General features: G+C 47.0%; 1 long non-coding RNA gene across 1 annotated transcript in view; it reads left to right on the top strand.

Moving 5' to 3' along the window:
• LOC310882733 overlaps window positions 1–16852 on the top strand; it is a 35554-nt gene extending 18702 nt beyond the window's left edge. Inside the window, exon 2 of the long non-coding RNA XR_014573119.1 lies at window positions 16359–16852. This is a non-coding gene — a long non-coding RNA (uncharacterized lncRNA). The remainder of the gene's footprint in view (window positions 1–16358) is intronic.
• Window positions 16853–17429: the final 577 nt, after the last annotated feature.

Here is a 17429-nt window from a genome sequence, read left to right as displayed (position 1 = left end):
AACACCCCAACATTATTCACAGTAGAAACCCCGAACTTCCAAGCCCCCATAAACCCCCCAAACACCAACCCCCCAAAAACAATTGCCACAAACGCTACTGCACATCCAATCACCCGTCAATCCCCCCAAGCCCCAGGGAAAGGCTCCGCTGCTAAAGCTACTGAATAAACAAACACCACCAGCATACCCCCCAAATACACCATAAACAGCACTAAAGCCACGAACGAAACCCCAAGGCCCAGCAACCACCCGCACCCCGCCACAGACGCTAACACCAAACCAACAACCCCATAATACGGCGAAGGATTCGACGCCACACCCAAAACACCCACCGCAAAGCAAATCCCTAAAAAAAACATAAAATAAGTCATTATTCCTGCCCGGACACTACCCGAGGCCTGCGGCTCGAAAAGCCGCCATTGTTCTCAACTACAGGAACTAACCGCAAGCCCCCAATAATTCTACCCCATCTATGCCATTATGCTTAACCCCCCCCCCCTCCCCCCCCGAGGCGGGGGTATTTGGTTATGCATATTCGTGCATAAATTTATATACCCCATATACATACATACTATAGTACCAGTAATATACATTATATACGGACTATCTTATAAGCAGGTGCTAAACCCATACATGTACACGGCCATTAAACCCTTAAACACACTCCTACCAAACCACCCGGCATGAATGTTCTAGGACCATACCCCACAACACCCAATACAACTCCACTCAAGCGCATAACAAGACCCCATTTTAATGAATGCTCACAGGACATGCTCCAACAACAACTCTCCACCACATATCTCATGCAGTTCGTATCAGACGGATTTATTAATCGTACTCCTCACGTGAAATCAGCAACCCGTTGCACATAATGTCCGGTATGACTAGCTTCAGGCCCATACGTTCCCCCTAAACCCCTCGCCCTCCTCACATTTTTGCGCCTCTGGTTCCTCGGTCAGGGCCATCCATTGGGTTCACTCACCCCTCCTTGCCCTTCAAAGTGGCATCTGTGAGTACTTTCACCTTCTCAATGCGTAATCGCGGCATGTTCCAGCTTTTTGGCGCCTCTGGTTCCTCTTATTTTTTCCGGGGTTACCTCACAGGTGGCTATTCCCAGTGATCTCGGGGGTCCCACAATCTAAGCCTGGACACACCTGCCTCACGGCCTATCCTATATTTCAAGGGTCCCTCGATGAGACGGTTGGCGTATATGGGGAATCATCCTGACACTGATGCACTTTGACCACATTCAGTTAATGTTACCTCCACCCTCCGGGTTAAATGGGGCTATTGGATGAATGCTCGTTGGACATAGCACAAAACAACAAATCATTAAGCGCAACCCCTGCGCTTCACAAACTAAACCAGTAAACTTTCGCTAACCACCATGTAGCATAAACCTTCATCGCCCAATCCCAGCAAACTACCTCTAAAACTCCATTAATCATCCCTTCCATGACATCATCGGAACGATGTATATATACACACAAACACATACAAAATAACTTAAACTTATTAGAGAAACTCCAGTACTAAAAATAGTAAACACAAGCAATAATTTCATATACTTCACTCTCACTCACCACTCAACTATCAGCTAACCACACCCCCGTCCACATAGCTTAACACAAAGCATGGCACTGAAGTTGCCAAGATGGCATAAAACATGCCTGCGGACAAAAGACTTAGTCCTAACCTTACGGTTGGTTTTTGCTAAATATATACATGCAAGTATCCGCGCCCCAGTGTAAACGCCCTCGACCACCTACCCCCATACAGGCCTTGAGGAGCGGGTATCAGGCACACCCAAGTAGTAGCCCAAGACGCCTCGCTAAGCCACGCCCCCACGGGTATTCAGCAGTAATTAACATTAAGCAATGAGTGCAAACTTGACTTAGTTATAGCAACAGCCTAACTTCAAGGGTTGGTAAATCTTGTGCCAGCCACCGCGGTCATACAAGAAACCCAAATCAACCGTCCTATTGACACGGCGTAAAGAGTGGTAAAATGCCTATCCTAGCTAACTAAGATCAAAATGCAACTGAGCTGTCATAAGCCCAAGATGCACCTAAACACACCATTAAGATGATCTTAGGAACTAACGACTGATTTAAACCCACGAAAGCCAGGGCCCAAACTGGGATTAGATACCCCACTATGCCTGGCCCTAAATCTTGATACTTACTTTACCGAAGTATCCGCCAGAGAACTACGAGCACAAACGCTTAAAACTCTAAGGACTTGGCGGTGCCCCAAACCCACCTAGAGGAGCCTGTTCTACAATCGATAATCCCCGATTAACCCAACCACCCCTTGCCAACACAGCCTACATACCGCCGTCGCCAGCCCACCTCGAATGAGAGCACAACAGTGGACACAATAGCACCCCGCTAATAAGACAGGTCAAGGTATAGCCTATGGAGTGGAAGAAATGGGCTACATTCCCTATTCATAGGGCACACGGAAAGAAGCGTGAAACCACTTCTGGAAGGCGGATTTAGCAGTAAAGTGGGACAATAGAGCCTACTTTAAGCCGGCCCTGGGGCACGTACATACCGCCCGTCACCCTCCTCAAAAGCCACATCCCACATAACTAATACCATAAATACGCTGAAGATGAGGTAAGTCGTAACAAGGTAAGTGTACCGGAAGGTGTACTTAGAATATCAAGACGTAGCTATAACACCAAAGCACTCAGCTTACACCTGAAAGATATCTACTAGACCGGATCGTCTTGAAGCCCCCCCTCTAGCTCAACCACACAAATAGTACACCAAAACTAAAGAATTTACTAAACTAATTAAACTAAAGCATTTTACAGTCTTAGTATAGGCGATAGAAAAGACACTTAGACGCGATAGAGACCCCAGTACCGTAAGGGAAAGATGAAATAGCAGTGAAACAATCAAAGCGACAGACAGCAAAGATCAACCCTTGTACCTTTTGCATCATGGTTTAGCGAGAACAACCAAGCAAAGTGAACTAAAGTTTGCCCCCCCGAAACCCAAGCGAGCTACTTTCAAGCAGTTAAAGAGAGCGAACCCGTCTCTGTTGCAAAAGAGTGGGATGACTTGTCAGTAGAGGTGAAAAGCCAACCGAGCTGGGTGATAGCTGGTTACCTGTGAAACGAATCTAAGTTCCCCCTTAATCCTCCCTACCGGACATCCTGAACCCTAATGAGATGATTAAGAGCTATTTAATGGAGGGACAGCTCCATTAAAAAAGGACACAACCTCGACTAGCGGATAATTCTTACTACTGATCCTACCGTGGGCCCTAAAGCAGCCATCAAAAAAGAGTGCGTCAAAGCTCCACCACCTAAAAATACCAAAATAAGATGATTCCCTTATCACAAACAGGTCAACCTATGAATATAGGAGAATTAATGCTAAAATAAGTAACTCAGGGCCACACCCCTCTAACGGCGCAAGCTTACATAGAAACATTATTAACAGACCTAGACAGATACAAAAACCCCTACAAGACCACGTATTAACTAACCCTGTTAACCCGACTCAGGAGCGCCTATAAGAGCGATTAAAATCTGTGAAAGGAACTCGGCAAATTAATAAGGCCCGACTGTTTACCAAAAACATAGCCTTCAGCAAATTAAACAAGTATTGAAGGTGATGCCTGCCCGGTGACTTAGGTTTAACGGCCGCGGTATCCTAACCGTGCAAAGGTAGCGCAATCAATTGTCCCATAAATCGAGACTTGTATGAATGGCTAAACGAGGTCTTAACTGTCTCTCACAGATAATCAGTGAAATTGATCTCCCCGTGCAAAAGCGGGGATGTGAACATAAGACGAGAAGACCCTGTGGAACTTAAAAATCAACGACCACCGCGAATCCTCAATCAACCCCACTGGGGCCACTACCATCGCAGAGCCTGGTCGATATTTTTCGGTTGGGGCGACCTTGGAGGAGAACAAATCCTCCAAAAACAAGACCATACCTCTTTACCTAGAGCTACCCCTCAAAGTGCTAACAGTGACCAGACCCAATATAATTGATTAATGGACCAAGCTACCCCAGGGATAACAGCGCAATCCCCCTCAAGAGCCCATATCGACAGGGGGGTTTACGACCTCGATGTTGGATCAGGACATCCTAATGGTGCAGCCGCTATTAAGGGTTCGTTTGTTCAACGATTAACAGTCCTACATGATCTGAGTTCAGACCGGAGCAATCCAGGTCGGTTTCTATCTATGACACACTCTCCCCAGTACGAAAGGACCGGGAAAGTGGGGCCAATACCACAAGCACGCCCCCCCCCTCTAAGCAGTGAAACCAACTAAACCGTGAAGAGGGCCTTCCCCCACCACTTTCAATCCTAGAAAAGGACCAGCTAGAGTGGCAGAGCCCGGCAAGTGCAGAAGGCTTAAGCCCTTTCCCCAGAGGTTCAAATCCTCTCCCTAGCTTCACCCATGATTCAAATAACAACACTAAGCTGCCTCGTTATATCCCTCCTATACATCATCCCAATCCTGATTGCCGTAGCCTTCCTAACCCTAGTAGAACGGAAAATCCTAAGCTACATACAATCCCGCAAAGGCCCTAACGTTGTCGGGCCTTTTGGCCTACTTCAACCATTTGCGGACGGACTGAAACTATTTACCAAAGAGCCCATCCGACCCTCTACCTCTTCCCCACTTCTATTCATTCTGATACCAATACTAGCCCTTGTCCTAGCCCTCACCACTTGAGCACCACTACCACTCCCATTTCCCCTAGCAGATCTAAACCTCGGAGTTCTCTTCCTAATAGCCATGTCAAGCCTAGCCGTCTACTCAGTCCTATGATCAGGCTGAGCCTCGAACTCAAAATACGCACTAATCGGAGCCCTACGGGCAGTAGCACAGACCATTTCATACGAAGTGACACTGGCCATAATCCTGCTATCAATAATCATACTAAGCGGAAGCTACACACTCAGCTCCTTTGCCGTCGCACAGGAGCCTCTATACTTCATTTTCTCCTCATGACCCCTAGCAATAATATGATACGTATCCACCCTAGCAGAGACAAACCGAGCTCCTTTTGACCTCACAGAGGGTGAATCTGAGCTAGTCTCAGGGTTTAACGTTGAATACGCCGCAGGACCCTTCGCCTTATTCTTCCTAGCTGAATATGCGAACATTATGCTAATAAATACACTTACAGCCATCATATTCCTAAACCCAAGCGCCCTAGGGCCACCCACAGAACTATTCCCCGTCATCCTAGCCACAAAAGTCCTCCTACTATCTTCTGGTTTCTTATGGGTCCGAGCTTCATACCCATGATTCCGATATGACCAACTAATGCACCTACTATGAAAAAACTTCCTACCCCTCACACTAGCTCTGTGCCTCTGACACATCAGCATACCTATCTGCTATGCAGGCCTACCTCCTTACATAAGGAAATGTGCCTGAACTACAAAGGGTCACTATGATAAAGTGAACATAGAGGTATAACAGCCCTCTCATTTCCTGTTGACCTTAGAAAAGTAGGAATTGAACCCACACAAGAGAAATCAAAATTCTCCATACTTCCCTTATATTATTTTCTAGTAGAGTCAGCTAATCAAGCTATCGGGCCCATACCCCGAAAATGATGGTTTAACCCCCTCCTCTACTAATGAACCCTTACGCAACCCCAATCATAACCTTCAGCCTCATCTTGGGCACCACAATCACAATTTCCAGCAACCACTGAGTTCTGGCCTGGACAGGACTGGAGATCAACACACTAGCCATCATTCCCCTAATTGCCAAATCCCACCACCCACGAGCAGTAGAAGCCGCAACGAAATACTTCCTAACCCAAGCAGCTGCTTCCGCCCTGGTCCTATTCTCTAGCATAACCAATGCCTGAGTCACTGGCCAATGAGACATCACACAAATAAACCACCCAACCTCCTGTCTACTACTGACAGCAGCAATCGCTATTAAACTGGGCCTAGTGCCATTTCACTTCTGATTCCCAGAAGTACTACAAGGATCGCCACTAATAACAGCCCTGCTACTCTCGACCCTCATAAAATTCCCCCCACTAACCCTGCTCCTACTAACATCCAAATCCCTCGACCCAGCTCTACTCACCGCCATGGCCCTAGCCTCAACAGCACTAGGAGGCTGAATAGGACTGAACCAAACACAAACACGCAAAATCCTAGCCTTCTCGTCCATCTCCCACTTAGGCTGAATCGCCATCATCCTAGTTTACAGCCCCAAATTGGCCTTACTTACCTTCTACCTATACACAATCATAACATCAGCCGTATTCCTAGCCCTTAACAAAATCAAAGCCCTTAACCTATCCATGATCACAACCTCATGAACAAAAACCCCAGTGCTAAACGCCACCCTAATACTAGTACTTTTATCCCTAGCAGGCCTCCCCCCATTAACAGGCTTTATACCAAAGTGACTTATCATCCAAGAACTAACTAAACAGGAAATAACACCAGCAGCCATGGCAATTGCCATGCTATCACTGCTCAGCCTCTTCTTCTACCTACGCCTCGCATACCACTCAACAATTACCCTTCCCCCCAACTCCTCTAACCACATAAAACAATGATACACTAGCAAAGCCCCAAGCACACCTACTGCGGTCCTTGCCTCACTATCAATCCTCTTACTTCCCCTGTCCCCAATAATACATGCCATTGTCTAGAAACTTAGGATAACACCCCAAACCGAAGGCCTTCAAAGCCTTAAATAAGAGTTAAACCCTCTTAGTTTCTGCACATTAAGACTTACAGAATATTAACCTGTATCTTCTGAATGCAAGTCAGACGCTTTAATTAAGCTAAAGCCTCCCTAGACAGATGGGCTTCGATCCCACAAAACTCTAGTTAACAGCTAAATGCCTAAACCAATTGGCTTCTGCCTACAAAGACCCTGACGCACCCTAGTGCGCATCGATGAGCTTGCAACTCAACATGAATTTCACTACAGAGCCGATAAGAAGAGGAATTAAACCTCTGTAAAAAGGACTACAGCCTAACGCTTCAACACTCAGCCATCTTACCCGTCACCTTCATCAACCGATGACTATTTTCCACTAACCATAAGGATATTGGCACCCTGTACCTCATCTTCGGGGCATGAGCAGGAATAGTCGGCACCGCACTCAGCCTATTAATCCGCGCAGAACTAGGACAACCAGGAACTCTCCTAGGCGACGACCAAATTTACAATGTAATCGTTACCGCTCACGCCTTTGTAATAAGCTTCTTTATAGTCATACCCATCATGATCGGAGGATTCGGCAACTGATTAGTCCCCCTCATAATCGGTGCCCCCGACATAGCATTCCCGCGAATAAACAACATAAGCTTTTGACTCCTCCCCCCATCATTCCTCCTCCTACTAGCCTCATCCACTGTAGAAGCTGGCGCCGGCACAGGCTGAACTGTCTACCCTCCCCTAGCAGGTGACCTTGCCCACGCCGGAGCTTCAGTAGACCTGGCTATCTTCTCACTCCACTTAGCCGGTATCTCCTCCATCCTTGGGGCCATCAACTTTATCACCACAGCCATCAACATAAAACCCCCCGCACTCTCACAATACCAAACCCCACTATTTGTCTGATCCGTACTAATTACCGCCATCCTACTCCTTCTATCACTCCCCGTACTCGCCGCCGGTATTACAATATTACTAACTGATCGAAACCTAAACACCACATTCTTCGACCCCGCTGGAGGAGGAGACCCAATCCTGTACCAACACCTATTCTGATTCTTCGGACACCCAGAAGTCTATATTCTGATCCTACCGGGGTTCGGAATCATCTCACACGTAGTCACGTACTACTCAGGCAAAAAGGAGCCCTTCGGCTACATGGGAATAGTCTGAGCCATACTATCCATCGGCTTCCTAGGATTCATCGTCTGAGCTCACCACATGTTTACAGTAGGAATAGACGTTGATACCCGAGCCTACTTTACATCAGCCACTATAATCATTGCCATCCCTACCGGAATCAAAGTATTTAGCTGACTAGCCACCCTGCACGGAGGAACAATCAAATGAGACCCCCCCAATACTATGAGCTCTAGGATTTATCTTCCTATTTACCATCGGAGGATTAACAGGAATCGTTCTTGCAAACTCTTCCCTAGACATCGCCCTGCACGACACGTACTACGTAGTTGCCCACTTCCACTACGTCCTATCCATAGGCGCCGTCTTTGCCATTCTAGCAGGATTTACTCACTGATTCCCACTACTCACTGGGTTTACCCTACACCAAACATGAGCAAAAGCCCACTTCGGGGTAATATTTACAGGAGTAAACCTAACGTTCTTCCCCCAGCACTTCCTAGGCCTAGCAGGAATACCCCGACGATACTCGGACTATCCCGACGCCTACACACTATGAAACACCATTTCCTCCTAGTCCTAGGACTTAGAGAAACTCCAGTACTAAAAATAGTAAACACAAGCAATAATTTCATATACTTCACTCTCACTCACCACTCAACTATCAGCTAACCACACCCCCGTCCACATAGCTTAACACAAAGCATGGCACTGAAGTTGCCAAGATGGCATAAAACATGCCTGCGGACAAAAGACTTAGTCCTAACCTTACGGTTGGTTTTTGCTAAATATATACATGCAAGTATCCGCGCCCCAGTGTAAACGCCCTCGACCACCTACCCCCATACAGGCCTTGAGGAGCGGGTATCAGGCACACCCAAGTAGTAGCCCAAGACGCCTCGCTAAGCCACGCCCCCACGGGTATTCAGCAGTAATTAACATTAAGCAATGAGTGCAAACTTGACTTAGTTATAGCAACAGCCTAACTTCAAGGGTTGGTAAATCTTGTGCCAGCCACCGCGGTCATACAAGAAACCCAAATCAACCGTCCTATTGACACGGCGTAAAGAGTGGTAAAATGCCTATCCTAGCTAACTAAGATCAAAATGCAACTGAGCTGTCATAAGCCCAAGATGCACCTAAACACACCATTAAGATGATCTTAGGAACTAACGACTGATTTAAACCCACGAAAGCCAGGGCCCAAACTGGGATTAGATACCCCACTATGCCTGGCCCTAAATCTTGATACTTACTTTACCGAAGTATCCGCCAGAGAACTACGAGCACAAACGCTTAAAACTCTAAGGACTTGGCGGTGCCCCAAACCCACCTAGAGGAGCCTGTTCTACAATCGATAATCCCCGATTAACCCAACCACCCCTTGCCAACACAGCCTACATACCACCGTCGCCAGCCCACCTCGAATGAGAGCACAACAGTGGACACAATAGCACCCCGCTAATAAGACAGGTCAAGGTATAGCCTATGGAGTGGAAGAAATGGGCTACATTCCCTATTCATAGGGCACACGGAAAGAAGCGTGAAACCACTTCTGGAAGGCGGATTTAGCAGTAAAGTGGGACAATAGAGCCTACTTTAAGCCGGCCCTGGGGCACGTACATACCGCCCGTCACCCTCCTCAAAAGCCACATCCCACATAACTAATACCATAAATACGCTGAAGATGAGGTAAGTCGTAACAAGGTAAGTGTACCGGAAGGTGTACTTAGAATATCAAGACGTAGCTATAACACCAAAGCACTCAGCTTACACCTGAAAGATATCTACTAGACCGGATCGTCTTGAAGCCCCCCCTCTAGCTCAACCACACAAATAGTACACCAAAACTAAAGAATTTACTAAACTAATTAAAGTAAAGCATTTTACAGTCTTAGTATAGGCGATAGAAAAGACACTTAGACGCGATAGAGACCCCAGTACCGTAAGGGAAAGATGAAATAGCAGTGAAACAATCAAAGCGACAGACAGCAAAGATCAACCCTTGTACCTTTTGCATCATGGTTTAGCGAGAACAACCAAGCAAAGTGAACTAAAGTTTGCCCCCCCGAAACCCAAGCGAGCTACTTTCAAGCAGTTAAAGAGAGCGAACCCGTCTCTGTTGCAAAAGAGTGGGATGACTTGTCAGTAGAGGTGAAAAGCCAACCGAGCTGGGTGATAGCTGGTTACCTGTGAAACGAATCTAAGTTCCCCCTTAATCCTCCCTACCGGACATCCTGAACCCTAATGAGATGATTAAGAGCTATTTAATGGAGGGACAGCTCCATTAAAAAAGGACACAACCTCGACTAGCGGATAATTCTTACTACTGATCCTACCGTGGGCCCTAAAGCAGCCATCAAAAAAGAGTGCGTCAAAGCTCCACCACCTAAAAATACCAAAATAAGATGATTCCCTTATCACAAACAGGTCAACCTATGAATATAGGAGAATTAATGCTAAAATAAGTAACTCAGGGCCACACCCCTCTAACGGCGCAAGCTTACATAGAAACATTATTAACAGACCTAGACAGATACAAAAACCCCTACAAGACCACGTATTAACTAACCCTGTTAACCCGACTCAGGAGCGCCTATAAGAGCGATTAAAATCTGTGAAAGGAACTCGGCAAATTAATAAGGCCCGACTGTTTACCAAAAACATAGCCTTCAGCAAATTAAACAAGTATTGAAGGTGATGCCTGCCCGGTGACTTAGGTTTAACGGCCGCGGTATCCTAACCGTGCAAAGGTAGCGCAATCAATTGTCCCATAAATCGAGACTTGTATGAATGGCTAAACGAGGTCTTAACTGTCTCTCACAGATAATCAGTGAAATTGATCTCCCCGTGCAAAAGCGGGGATGTGAACATAAGACGAGAAGACCCTGTGGAACTTAAAAATCAACGACCACCGCGAATCCTCAATCAACCCCACTGGGGCCACTACCATCGCAGAGCCTGGTCGATATTTTTCGGTTGGGGCGACCTTGGAGGAGAACAAATCCTCCAAAAACAAGACCATACCTCTTTACCTAGAGCTACCCCTCAAAGTGCTAACAGTGACCAGACCCAATATAATTGATTAATGGACCAAGCTACCCCAGGGATAACAGCGCAATCCCCCTCAAGAGCCCATATCGACAGGGGGGTTTACGACCTCGATGTTGGATCAGGACATCCTAATGGTGCAGCCGCTATTAAGGGTTCGTTTGTTCAACGATTAACAGTCCTACGTGATCTGAGTTCAGACCGGAGCAATCCAGGTCGGTTTCTATCTATGACACACTCTCCCCAGTACGAAAGGACCGGGAAAGTGGGGCCAATACCACAAGCACGCCCCCCCCCTCTAAGCAGTGAAACCAACTAAACCGTGAAGAGGGCCTTCCCCCACCACTTTCAATCCTAGAAAAGGACCAGCTAGAGTGGCAGAGCCCGGCAAGTGCAGAAGGCTTAAGCCCTTTCCCCAGAGGTTCAAATCCTCTCCCTAGCTTCACCCATGATTCAAATAACAACACTAAGCTGCCTCGTTATATCCCTCCTATACATCATCCCAATCCTGATTGCCGTAGCCTTCCTAACCCTAGTAGAACGGAAAATCCTAAGCTACATACAATCCCGCAAAGGCCCTAACGTTGTCGGGCCTTTTGGCCTACTTCAACCATTTGCGGACGGACTGAAACTATTTACCAAAGAGCCCATCCGACCCTCTACCTCTTCCCCACTTCTATTCATTCTGATACCAATACTAGCCCTTGTCCTAGCCCTCACCACTTGAGCACCACTACCACTCCCATTTCCCCTAGCAGATCTAAACCTCGGAGTTCTCTTCCTAATAGCCATGTCAAGCCTAGCCGTCTACTCAGTCCTATGATCAGGCTGAGCCTCGAACTCAAAATACGCACTAATCGGAGCCCTACGGGCAGTAGCACAGACCATTTCATACGAAGTGACACTGGCCATAATCCTGCTATCAATAATCATACTAAGCGGAAGCTACACACTCAGCTCCTTTGCCGTCGCACAGGAGCCTCTATACTTCATTTTCTCCTCATGACCCCTAGCAATAATATGATACGTATCCACCCTAGCAGAGACAAACCGAGCTCCTTTTGACCTCACAGAGGGTGAATCTGAGCTAGTCTCAGGGTTTAACGTTGAATACGCCGCAGGACCCTTCGCCTTATTCTTCCTAGCTGAATATGCGAACATTATGCTAATAAATACACTTACAGCCATCATATTCCTAAACCCAAGCGCCCTAGGGCCACCCACAGAACTATTCCCCGTCATCCTAGCCACAAAAGTCCTCCTACTATCTTCTGGTTTCTTATGGGTCCGAGCTTCATACCCACGATTCCGATATGACCAACTAATGCACCTACTATGAAAAAACTTCCTACCCCTCACACTAGCTCTGTGCCTCTGACACATCAGCATACCTATCTGCTATGCAGGCCTACCTCCTTACATAAGGAAATGTGCCTGAACTACAAAGGGTCACTATGATAAAGTGAACATAGAGGTATAACAGCCCTCTCATTTCCTGTTGACCTTAGAAAAGTAGGAATTGAACCCACACAAGAGAAATCAAAATTCTCCATACTTCCCTTATATTATTTTCTAGTAGAGTCAGCTAATCAAGCTATCGGGCCCATACCCCGAAAATGATGGTTTAACCCCCTCCTCTACTAATGAACCCTTACGCGACCCCAATCATAACCTTCAGCCTCATCTTGGGCACCACAATCACAATTTCCAGCAACCACTGAGTTCTGGCCTGGACAGGACTGGAGATCAACGCACTAGCCATCATTCCCCTAATTGCCAAATCCCACCACCCACGAGCAGTAGAAGCCGCAACGAAATACTTCCTAACCCAAGCAGCTGCTTCCGCCCTGGTCCTATTCTCTAGCATAACCAATGCCTGAGTCACCGGCCAATGAGACATCACACAAATAAACCACCCAACCTCCTGTCTACTACTGACAGCAGCAATCGCTATTAAACTGGGCCTAGTGCCATTTCACTTCTGATTCCCAGAAGTACTACAAGGATCGCCACTAATAACAGCCCTGCTACTCTCGACCCTCATAAAATTCCCCCCACTAACCCTGCTCCTACTAACATCCAAATCCCTCGACCCAGCTCTACTCACCGCCATGGCCCTAGCCTCAACAGCACTAGGAGGCTGAATAGGACTGAACCAAACACAAACACGCAAAATCCTAGCCTTCTCGTCCATCTCCCACTTAGGCTGAATCGCCATCATCCTAGTTTACAGCCCCAAATTGGCCTTACTTACCTTCTACCTATACACAATCATAACATCAGCCGTATTCCTAGCCCTTAACAAAATCAAAGCCCTTAACCTATCCATGATCACAACCTCATGAACAAAAACCCCAGTGCTAAACGCCACCCTAATACTAGTACTTTTATCCCTAGCAGGCCTCCCCCCATTAACAGGCTTTATACCAAAGTGACTTATCATCCAAGAACTAACTAAACAGGAAATAACACCAGCAGCCACGGCAATTGCCATGCTATCACTGCTCAGCCTCTTCTTCTACCTACGCCTCGCATACCACTCAACAATTACCCTTCCCCCCAACTCCTCTAACCACATAAAACAATGATACACTAGCAAAGCCCCAAGCACACCTACTGCGGTCCTTGCCTCACTATCAATCCTCTTACTTCCCCTGTCCCCAATAATACATGCCATTGTCTAGAAACTTAGGATAACACCCCAAACCGAAGGCCTTCAAAGCCTTAAATAAGAGTTAAACCCTCTTAGTTTCTGCACATTAAGACTTACAGAATATTAACCTGTATCTTCTGAATGCAAGTCAGACGCTTTAATTAAGCTAAAGCCTCCCTAGACAGATGGGCTTCGATCCCACAAAACTCTAGTTAACAGCTAAATGCCTAAACCAATTGGCTTCTGCCTACAAAGACCCTGACGCACCCTAGTGCGCATCGATGAGCTTGCAACTCAACATGAATTTCACTACAGAGCCGATAAGAAGAGGAATTAAACCTCTGTAAAAAGGACTACAGCCTAACGCTTCAACACTCAGCCATCTTACCCGTCACCTTCATCAACCGATGACTATTTTCCACTAACCATAAGGATATTGGCACCCTGTACCTCATCTTCGGGGCATGAGCAGGAATAGTCGGCACCGCACTCAGCCTATTAATCCGCGCAGAACTAGGACAACCAGGAACTCTCCTAGGCGACGACCAAATTTACAATGTAATCGTTACCGCTCACGCCTTTGTAATAAGCTTCTTTATAGTCATACCCATCATGATCGGAGGATTCGGCAACTGATTAGTCCCCCTCATAATCGGTGCCCCCGACATAGCATTCCCGCGAATAAACAACATAAGCTTTTGACTCCTCCCCCCATCATTCCTCCTCCTACTAGCCTCATCCACTGTAGAAGCTGGCGCCGGCACAGGCTGAACTGTCTACCCTCCCCTAGCAGGTGACCTTGCCCACGCCGGAGCTTCAGTAGACCTGGCTATCTTCTCACTCCACTTAGCCGGTATCTCCTCCATCCTTGGGGCCATCAACTTTATCACCACAGCCATCAACATAAAACCCCCCGCACTCTCACAATACCAAACCCCACTATTTGTCTGATCCGTACTAATTACCGCCATCCTACTCCTTCTATCACTCCCCGTACTCGCCGCCGGTATTACAATATTACTAACTGATCGAAACCTAAACACCACATTCTTCGACCCCGCTGGAGGAGGAGACCCAATCCTGTACCAACACCTATTCTGATTCTTCGGACACCCAGAAGTCTATATTCTGATCCTACCGGGGTTCGGAATCATCTCACACGTAGTCACGTACTACTCAGGCAAAAAGGAGCCCTTCGGCTACATGGGAATAGTCTGAGCCATACTATCCATCGGCTTCCTAGGATTCATCGTCTGAGCTCACCACATGTTTACAGTAGGAATAGACGTTGATACCCGAGCCTACTTTACATCAGCCACTATAATCATTGCCATCCCTACCGGAATCAAAGTATTTAGCTGACTAGCCACCCTGCACGGAGGAACAATCAAATGAGACCCCCCCCAATACTATGAGCTCTAGGATTTATCTTCCTATTTACCATCGGAGGATTAACAGGAATCGTTCTTGCAAACTCTTCCCTAGACATCGCCCTGCACGACACGTACTACGTAGTTGCCCACTTCCACTACGTCCTATCCATAGGCGCCGTCTTTGCCATTCTAGCAGGATTTACTCACTGATTCCCACTACTCACTGGGTTTACCCTACACCAAACATGAGCAAAAGCCCACTTCGGGGTAATATTTACAGGAGTAAACCTAACGTTCTTCCCCCAGCACTTCCTAGGCCTAGCAGGAATACCCCGACGATACTCGGACTATCCCGACGCCTACACACTATGAAACACCATTTCCTCCTAGTCCTAGGACTTAGAGAAACTCCAGTACTAAAAATAGTAAACACAAGCAATAATTTCATATACTTCACTCTCACTCACCACTCAACTATCAGCTAACCACACCCCCGTCCACATAGCATAACACAAAGCATGGCACTGAAGTTGCCAAGATGGCATAAAACATGCCTGCGGACAAAAGACTTAGTCCTAACCTTACGGTTGGTTTTTGCTAAATATATACATGCAAGTATCCGCGCCCCAGTGTAAACGCCCTCGACCACCTACCCCCATACAGGCCTTGAGGAGCGGGTATCAGGCACACCCAAGTAGTAGCCCAAGACGCCTCGCTAAGCCACGCCCCCACGGGTATTCAGCAGTAATTAACATTAAGCAATGAGTGCAAACTTGACTTAGTTATAGCAACAGCCTAACTTCAAGGGTTGGTAAATCTTGTGCCAGCCACCGCGGTCATACAAGAAACCCAAATCAACCGTCCTATTGACACGGCGTAAAGAGTGGTAAAATGCCTATCCTAGCTAACTAAGATCAAAATGCAACTGAGCTGTCATAAGCCCAAGATGCACCTAAACACACCATTAAGATGATCTTAGGAACTAACGACTGATTTAAACCCACGAAAGCCAGGGCCCAAACTGGGATTAGATACCCCACTATGCCTGGCCCTAAATCTTGATACTTACTTTACCGAAGTATCCGCCAGAGAACTACGAGCACAAACGCTTAAAACTCTAAGGACTTGGCGGTGCCCCAAACCCACCTAGAGGAGCCTGTTCTACAATCGATAATCCCCGATTAACCCAACCACCCCTTGCCAACACAGCCTACATACCGCCGTCGCCAGCCCACCTCGAATGAGAGCACAACAGTGGACACAATAGCACCCCGCTAATAAGACAGGTCAAGGTATAGCCTATGGAGTGGAAGAAATGGGCTACATTCCCTATTCATAGGGCACACGGAAAGAAGCGTGAAACCACTTCTGGAAGGCGGATTTAGCAGTAAAGTGGGACAATAGAGCCTACTTTAAGCCGGCCCTGGGGCACGTACATGGTTAAACATGACTGTTAGTAGTGTGGCGAGCCATAGTGGGAAGGCTAGGGCTATGTTCATAGATAGTTGGGTGGTTGGGGTGAATGTATATGGAAGGAGGCCTAGAAGGTTGATTGTAAGAAGTATGATTATTAGGGATGTAAATATTATGGCTCATTTGTGGCCATTTTTGTTGAGTGGGACTATTAGTTGTTTTGTGATTAGGTGAAGGAGTCATGTTTGGATAGTAGAGAGGCGGTTGTCGATTCATCGGTTGTTTGGGGACGGGAATAGTAGGGCTGGGAAGAGTAGGGATAGTAGGATTAAGGGGATGCCAAATAGATTGGGGCTGGAAAATTGGTCAAAGAAGCTTAGGTTCATGGTCAGGATCATGGTGTGGGTTTGGTAGTGAGGGAGGTCTTATTTGATGGGGGGTTGGTTGTGGTGAAGGCTAGTAGTTTTGGTTGGATGAGGAGTGCTAGGGTTAATCAGGTTATAATTATGATTGAAAATCATGGTGCGGGGTTAAGCTGTGGCATATCATTAAGGAGGGGGAAGTCCCTCTTTGGCTAGCTTAAAAGGCTAGTGCTGTTGCATAGCTTCTTAATGATTAGGATGATGATAGAAGGGACGATCAGGCCTCGAAATGTGGGAGTGGGGTTGATTCTACTACAATGGGTATGTAGCTGTGATTAGCCCCGCAAATTTCTGAGCATTGTCCGTAAAAAATCCCAGGCCGGGTGGTAATGAATGAAGTTTGGTTTAGTCGGCCTGGGATTGCGTCTGTTTTAACTCCGAGCATTGGGACTGCTCAGGAGTGGAGTACGTCTCCTGCAGTAATGATCACGCGGATGGGGGATTCTATTGGGATAACTACGCGGTGGTCAACTTCTAGCAGTCGGAAGTGGCCGTTGGGTAAGTCTGGGGTGGGCACTATGTAGGAGTCGAATGATAGGTCTTTGAAGTCTGTGTATTCGTAGCTTCAGTATCATTGGTGGCCGATGGCTTTTAGGGTGAGGTCTGGTTCGTCGATTTCGTCCATTATGTAGAGGATTTGTAGGGATGGGAGGGCGAGGAGTACCAGGACGATAGCAGGTAGGATTGTCCAGATCA

Source organism: Anser anser (genome assembly GCF_964211835.1).
Source record: "Anser anser genome assembly, chromosome: 16".
In the NCBI taxonomy this organism is placed as follows: domain Eukaryota; kingdom Metazoa; phylum Chordata; class Aves; order Anseriformes; family Anatidae; genus Anser; species Anser anser.
The sequence above is the reverse complement of the archived record's forward strand: the minus strand, read 5'-3'. Positions and strand labels throughout refer to the sequence as shown.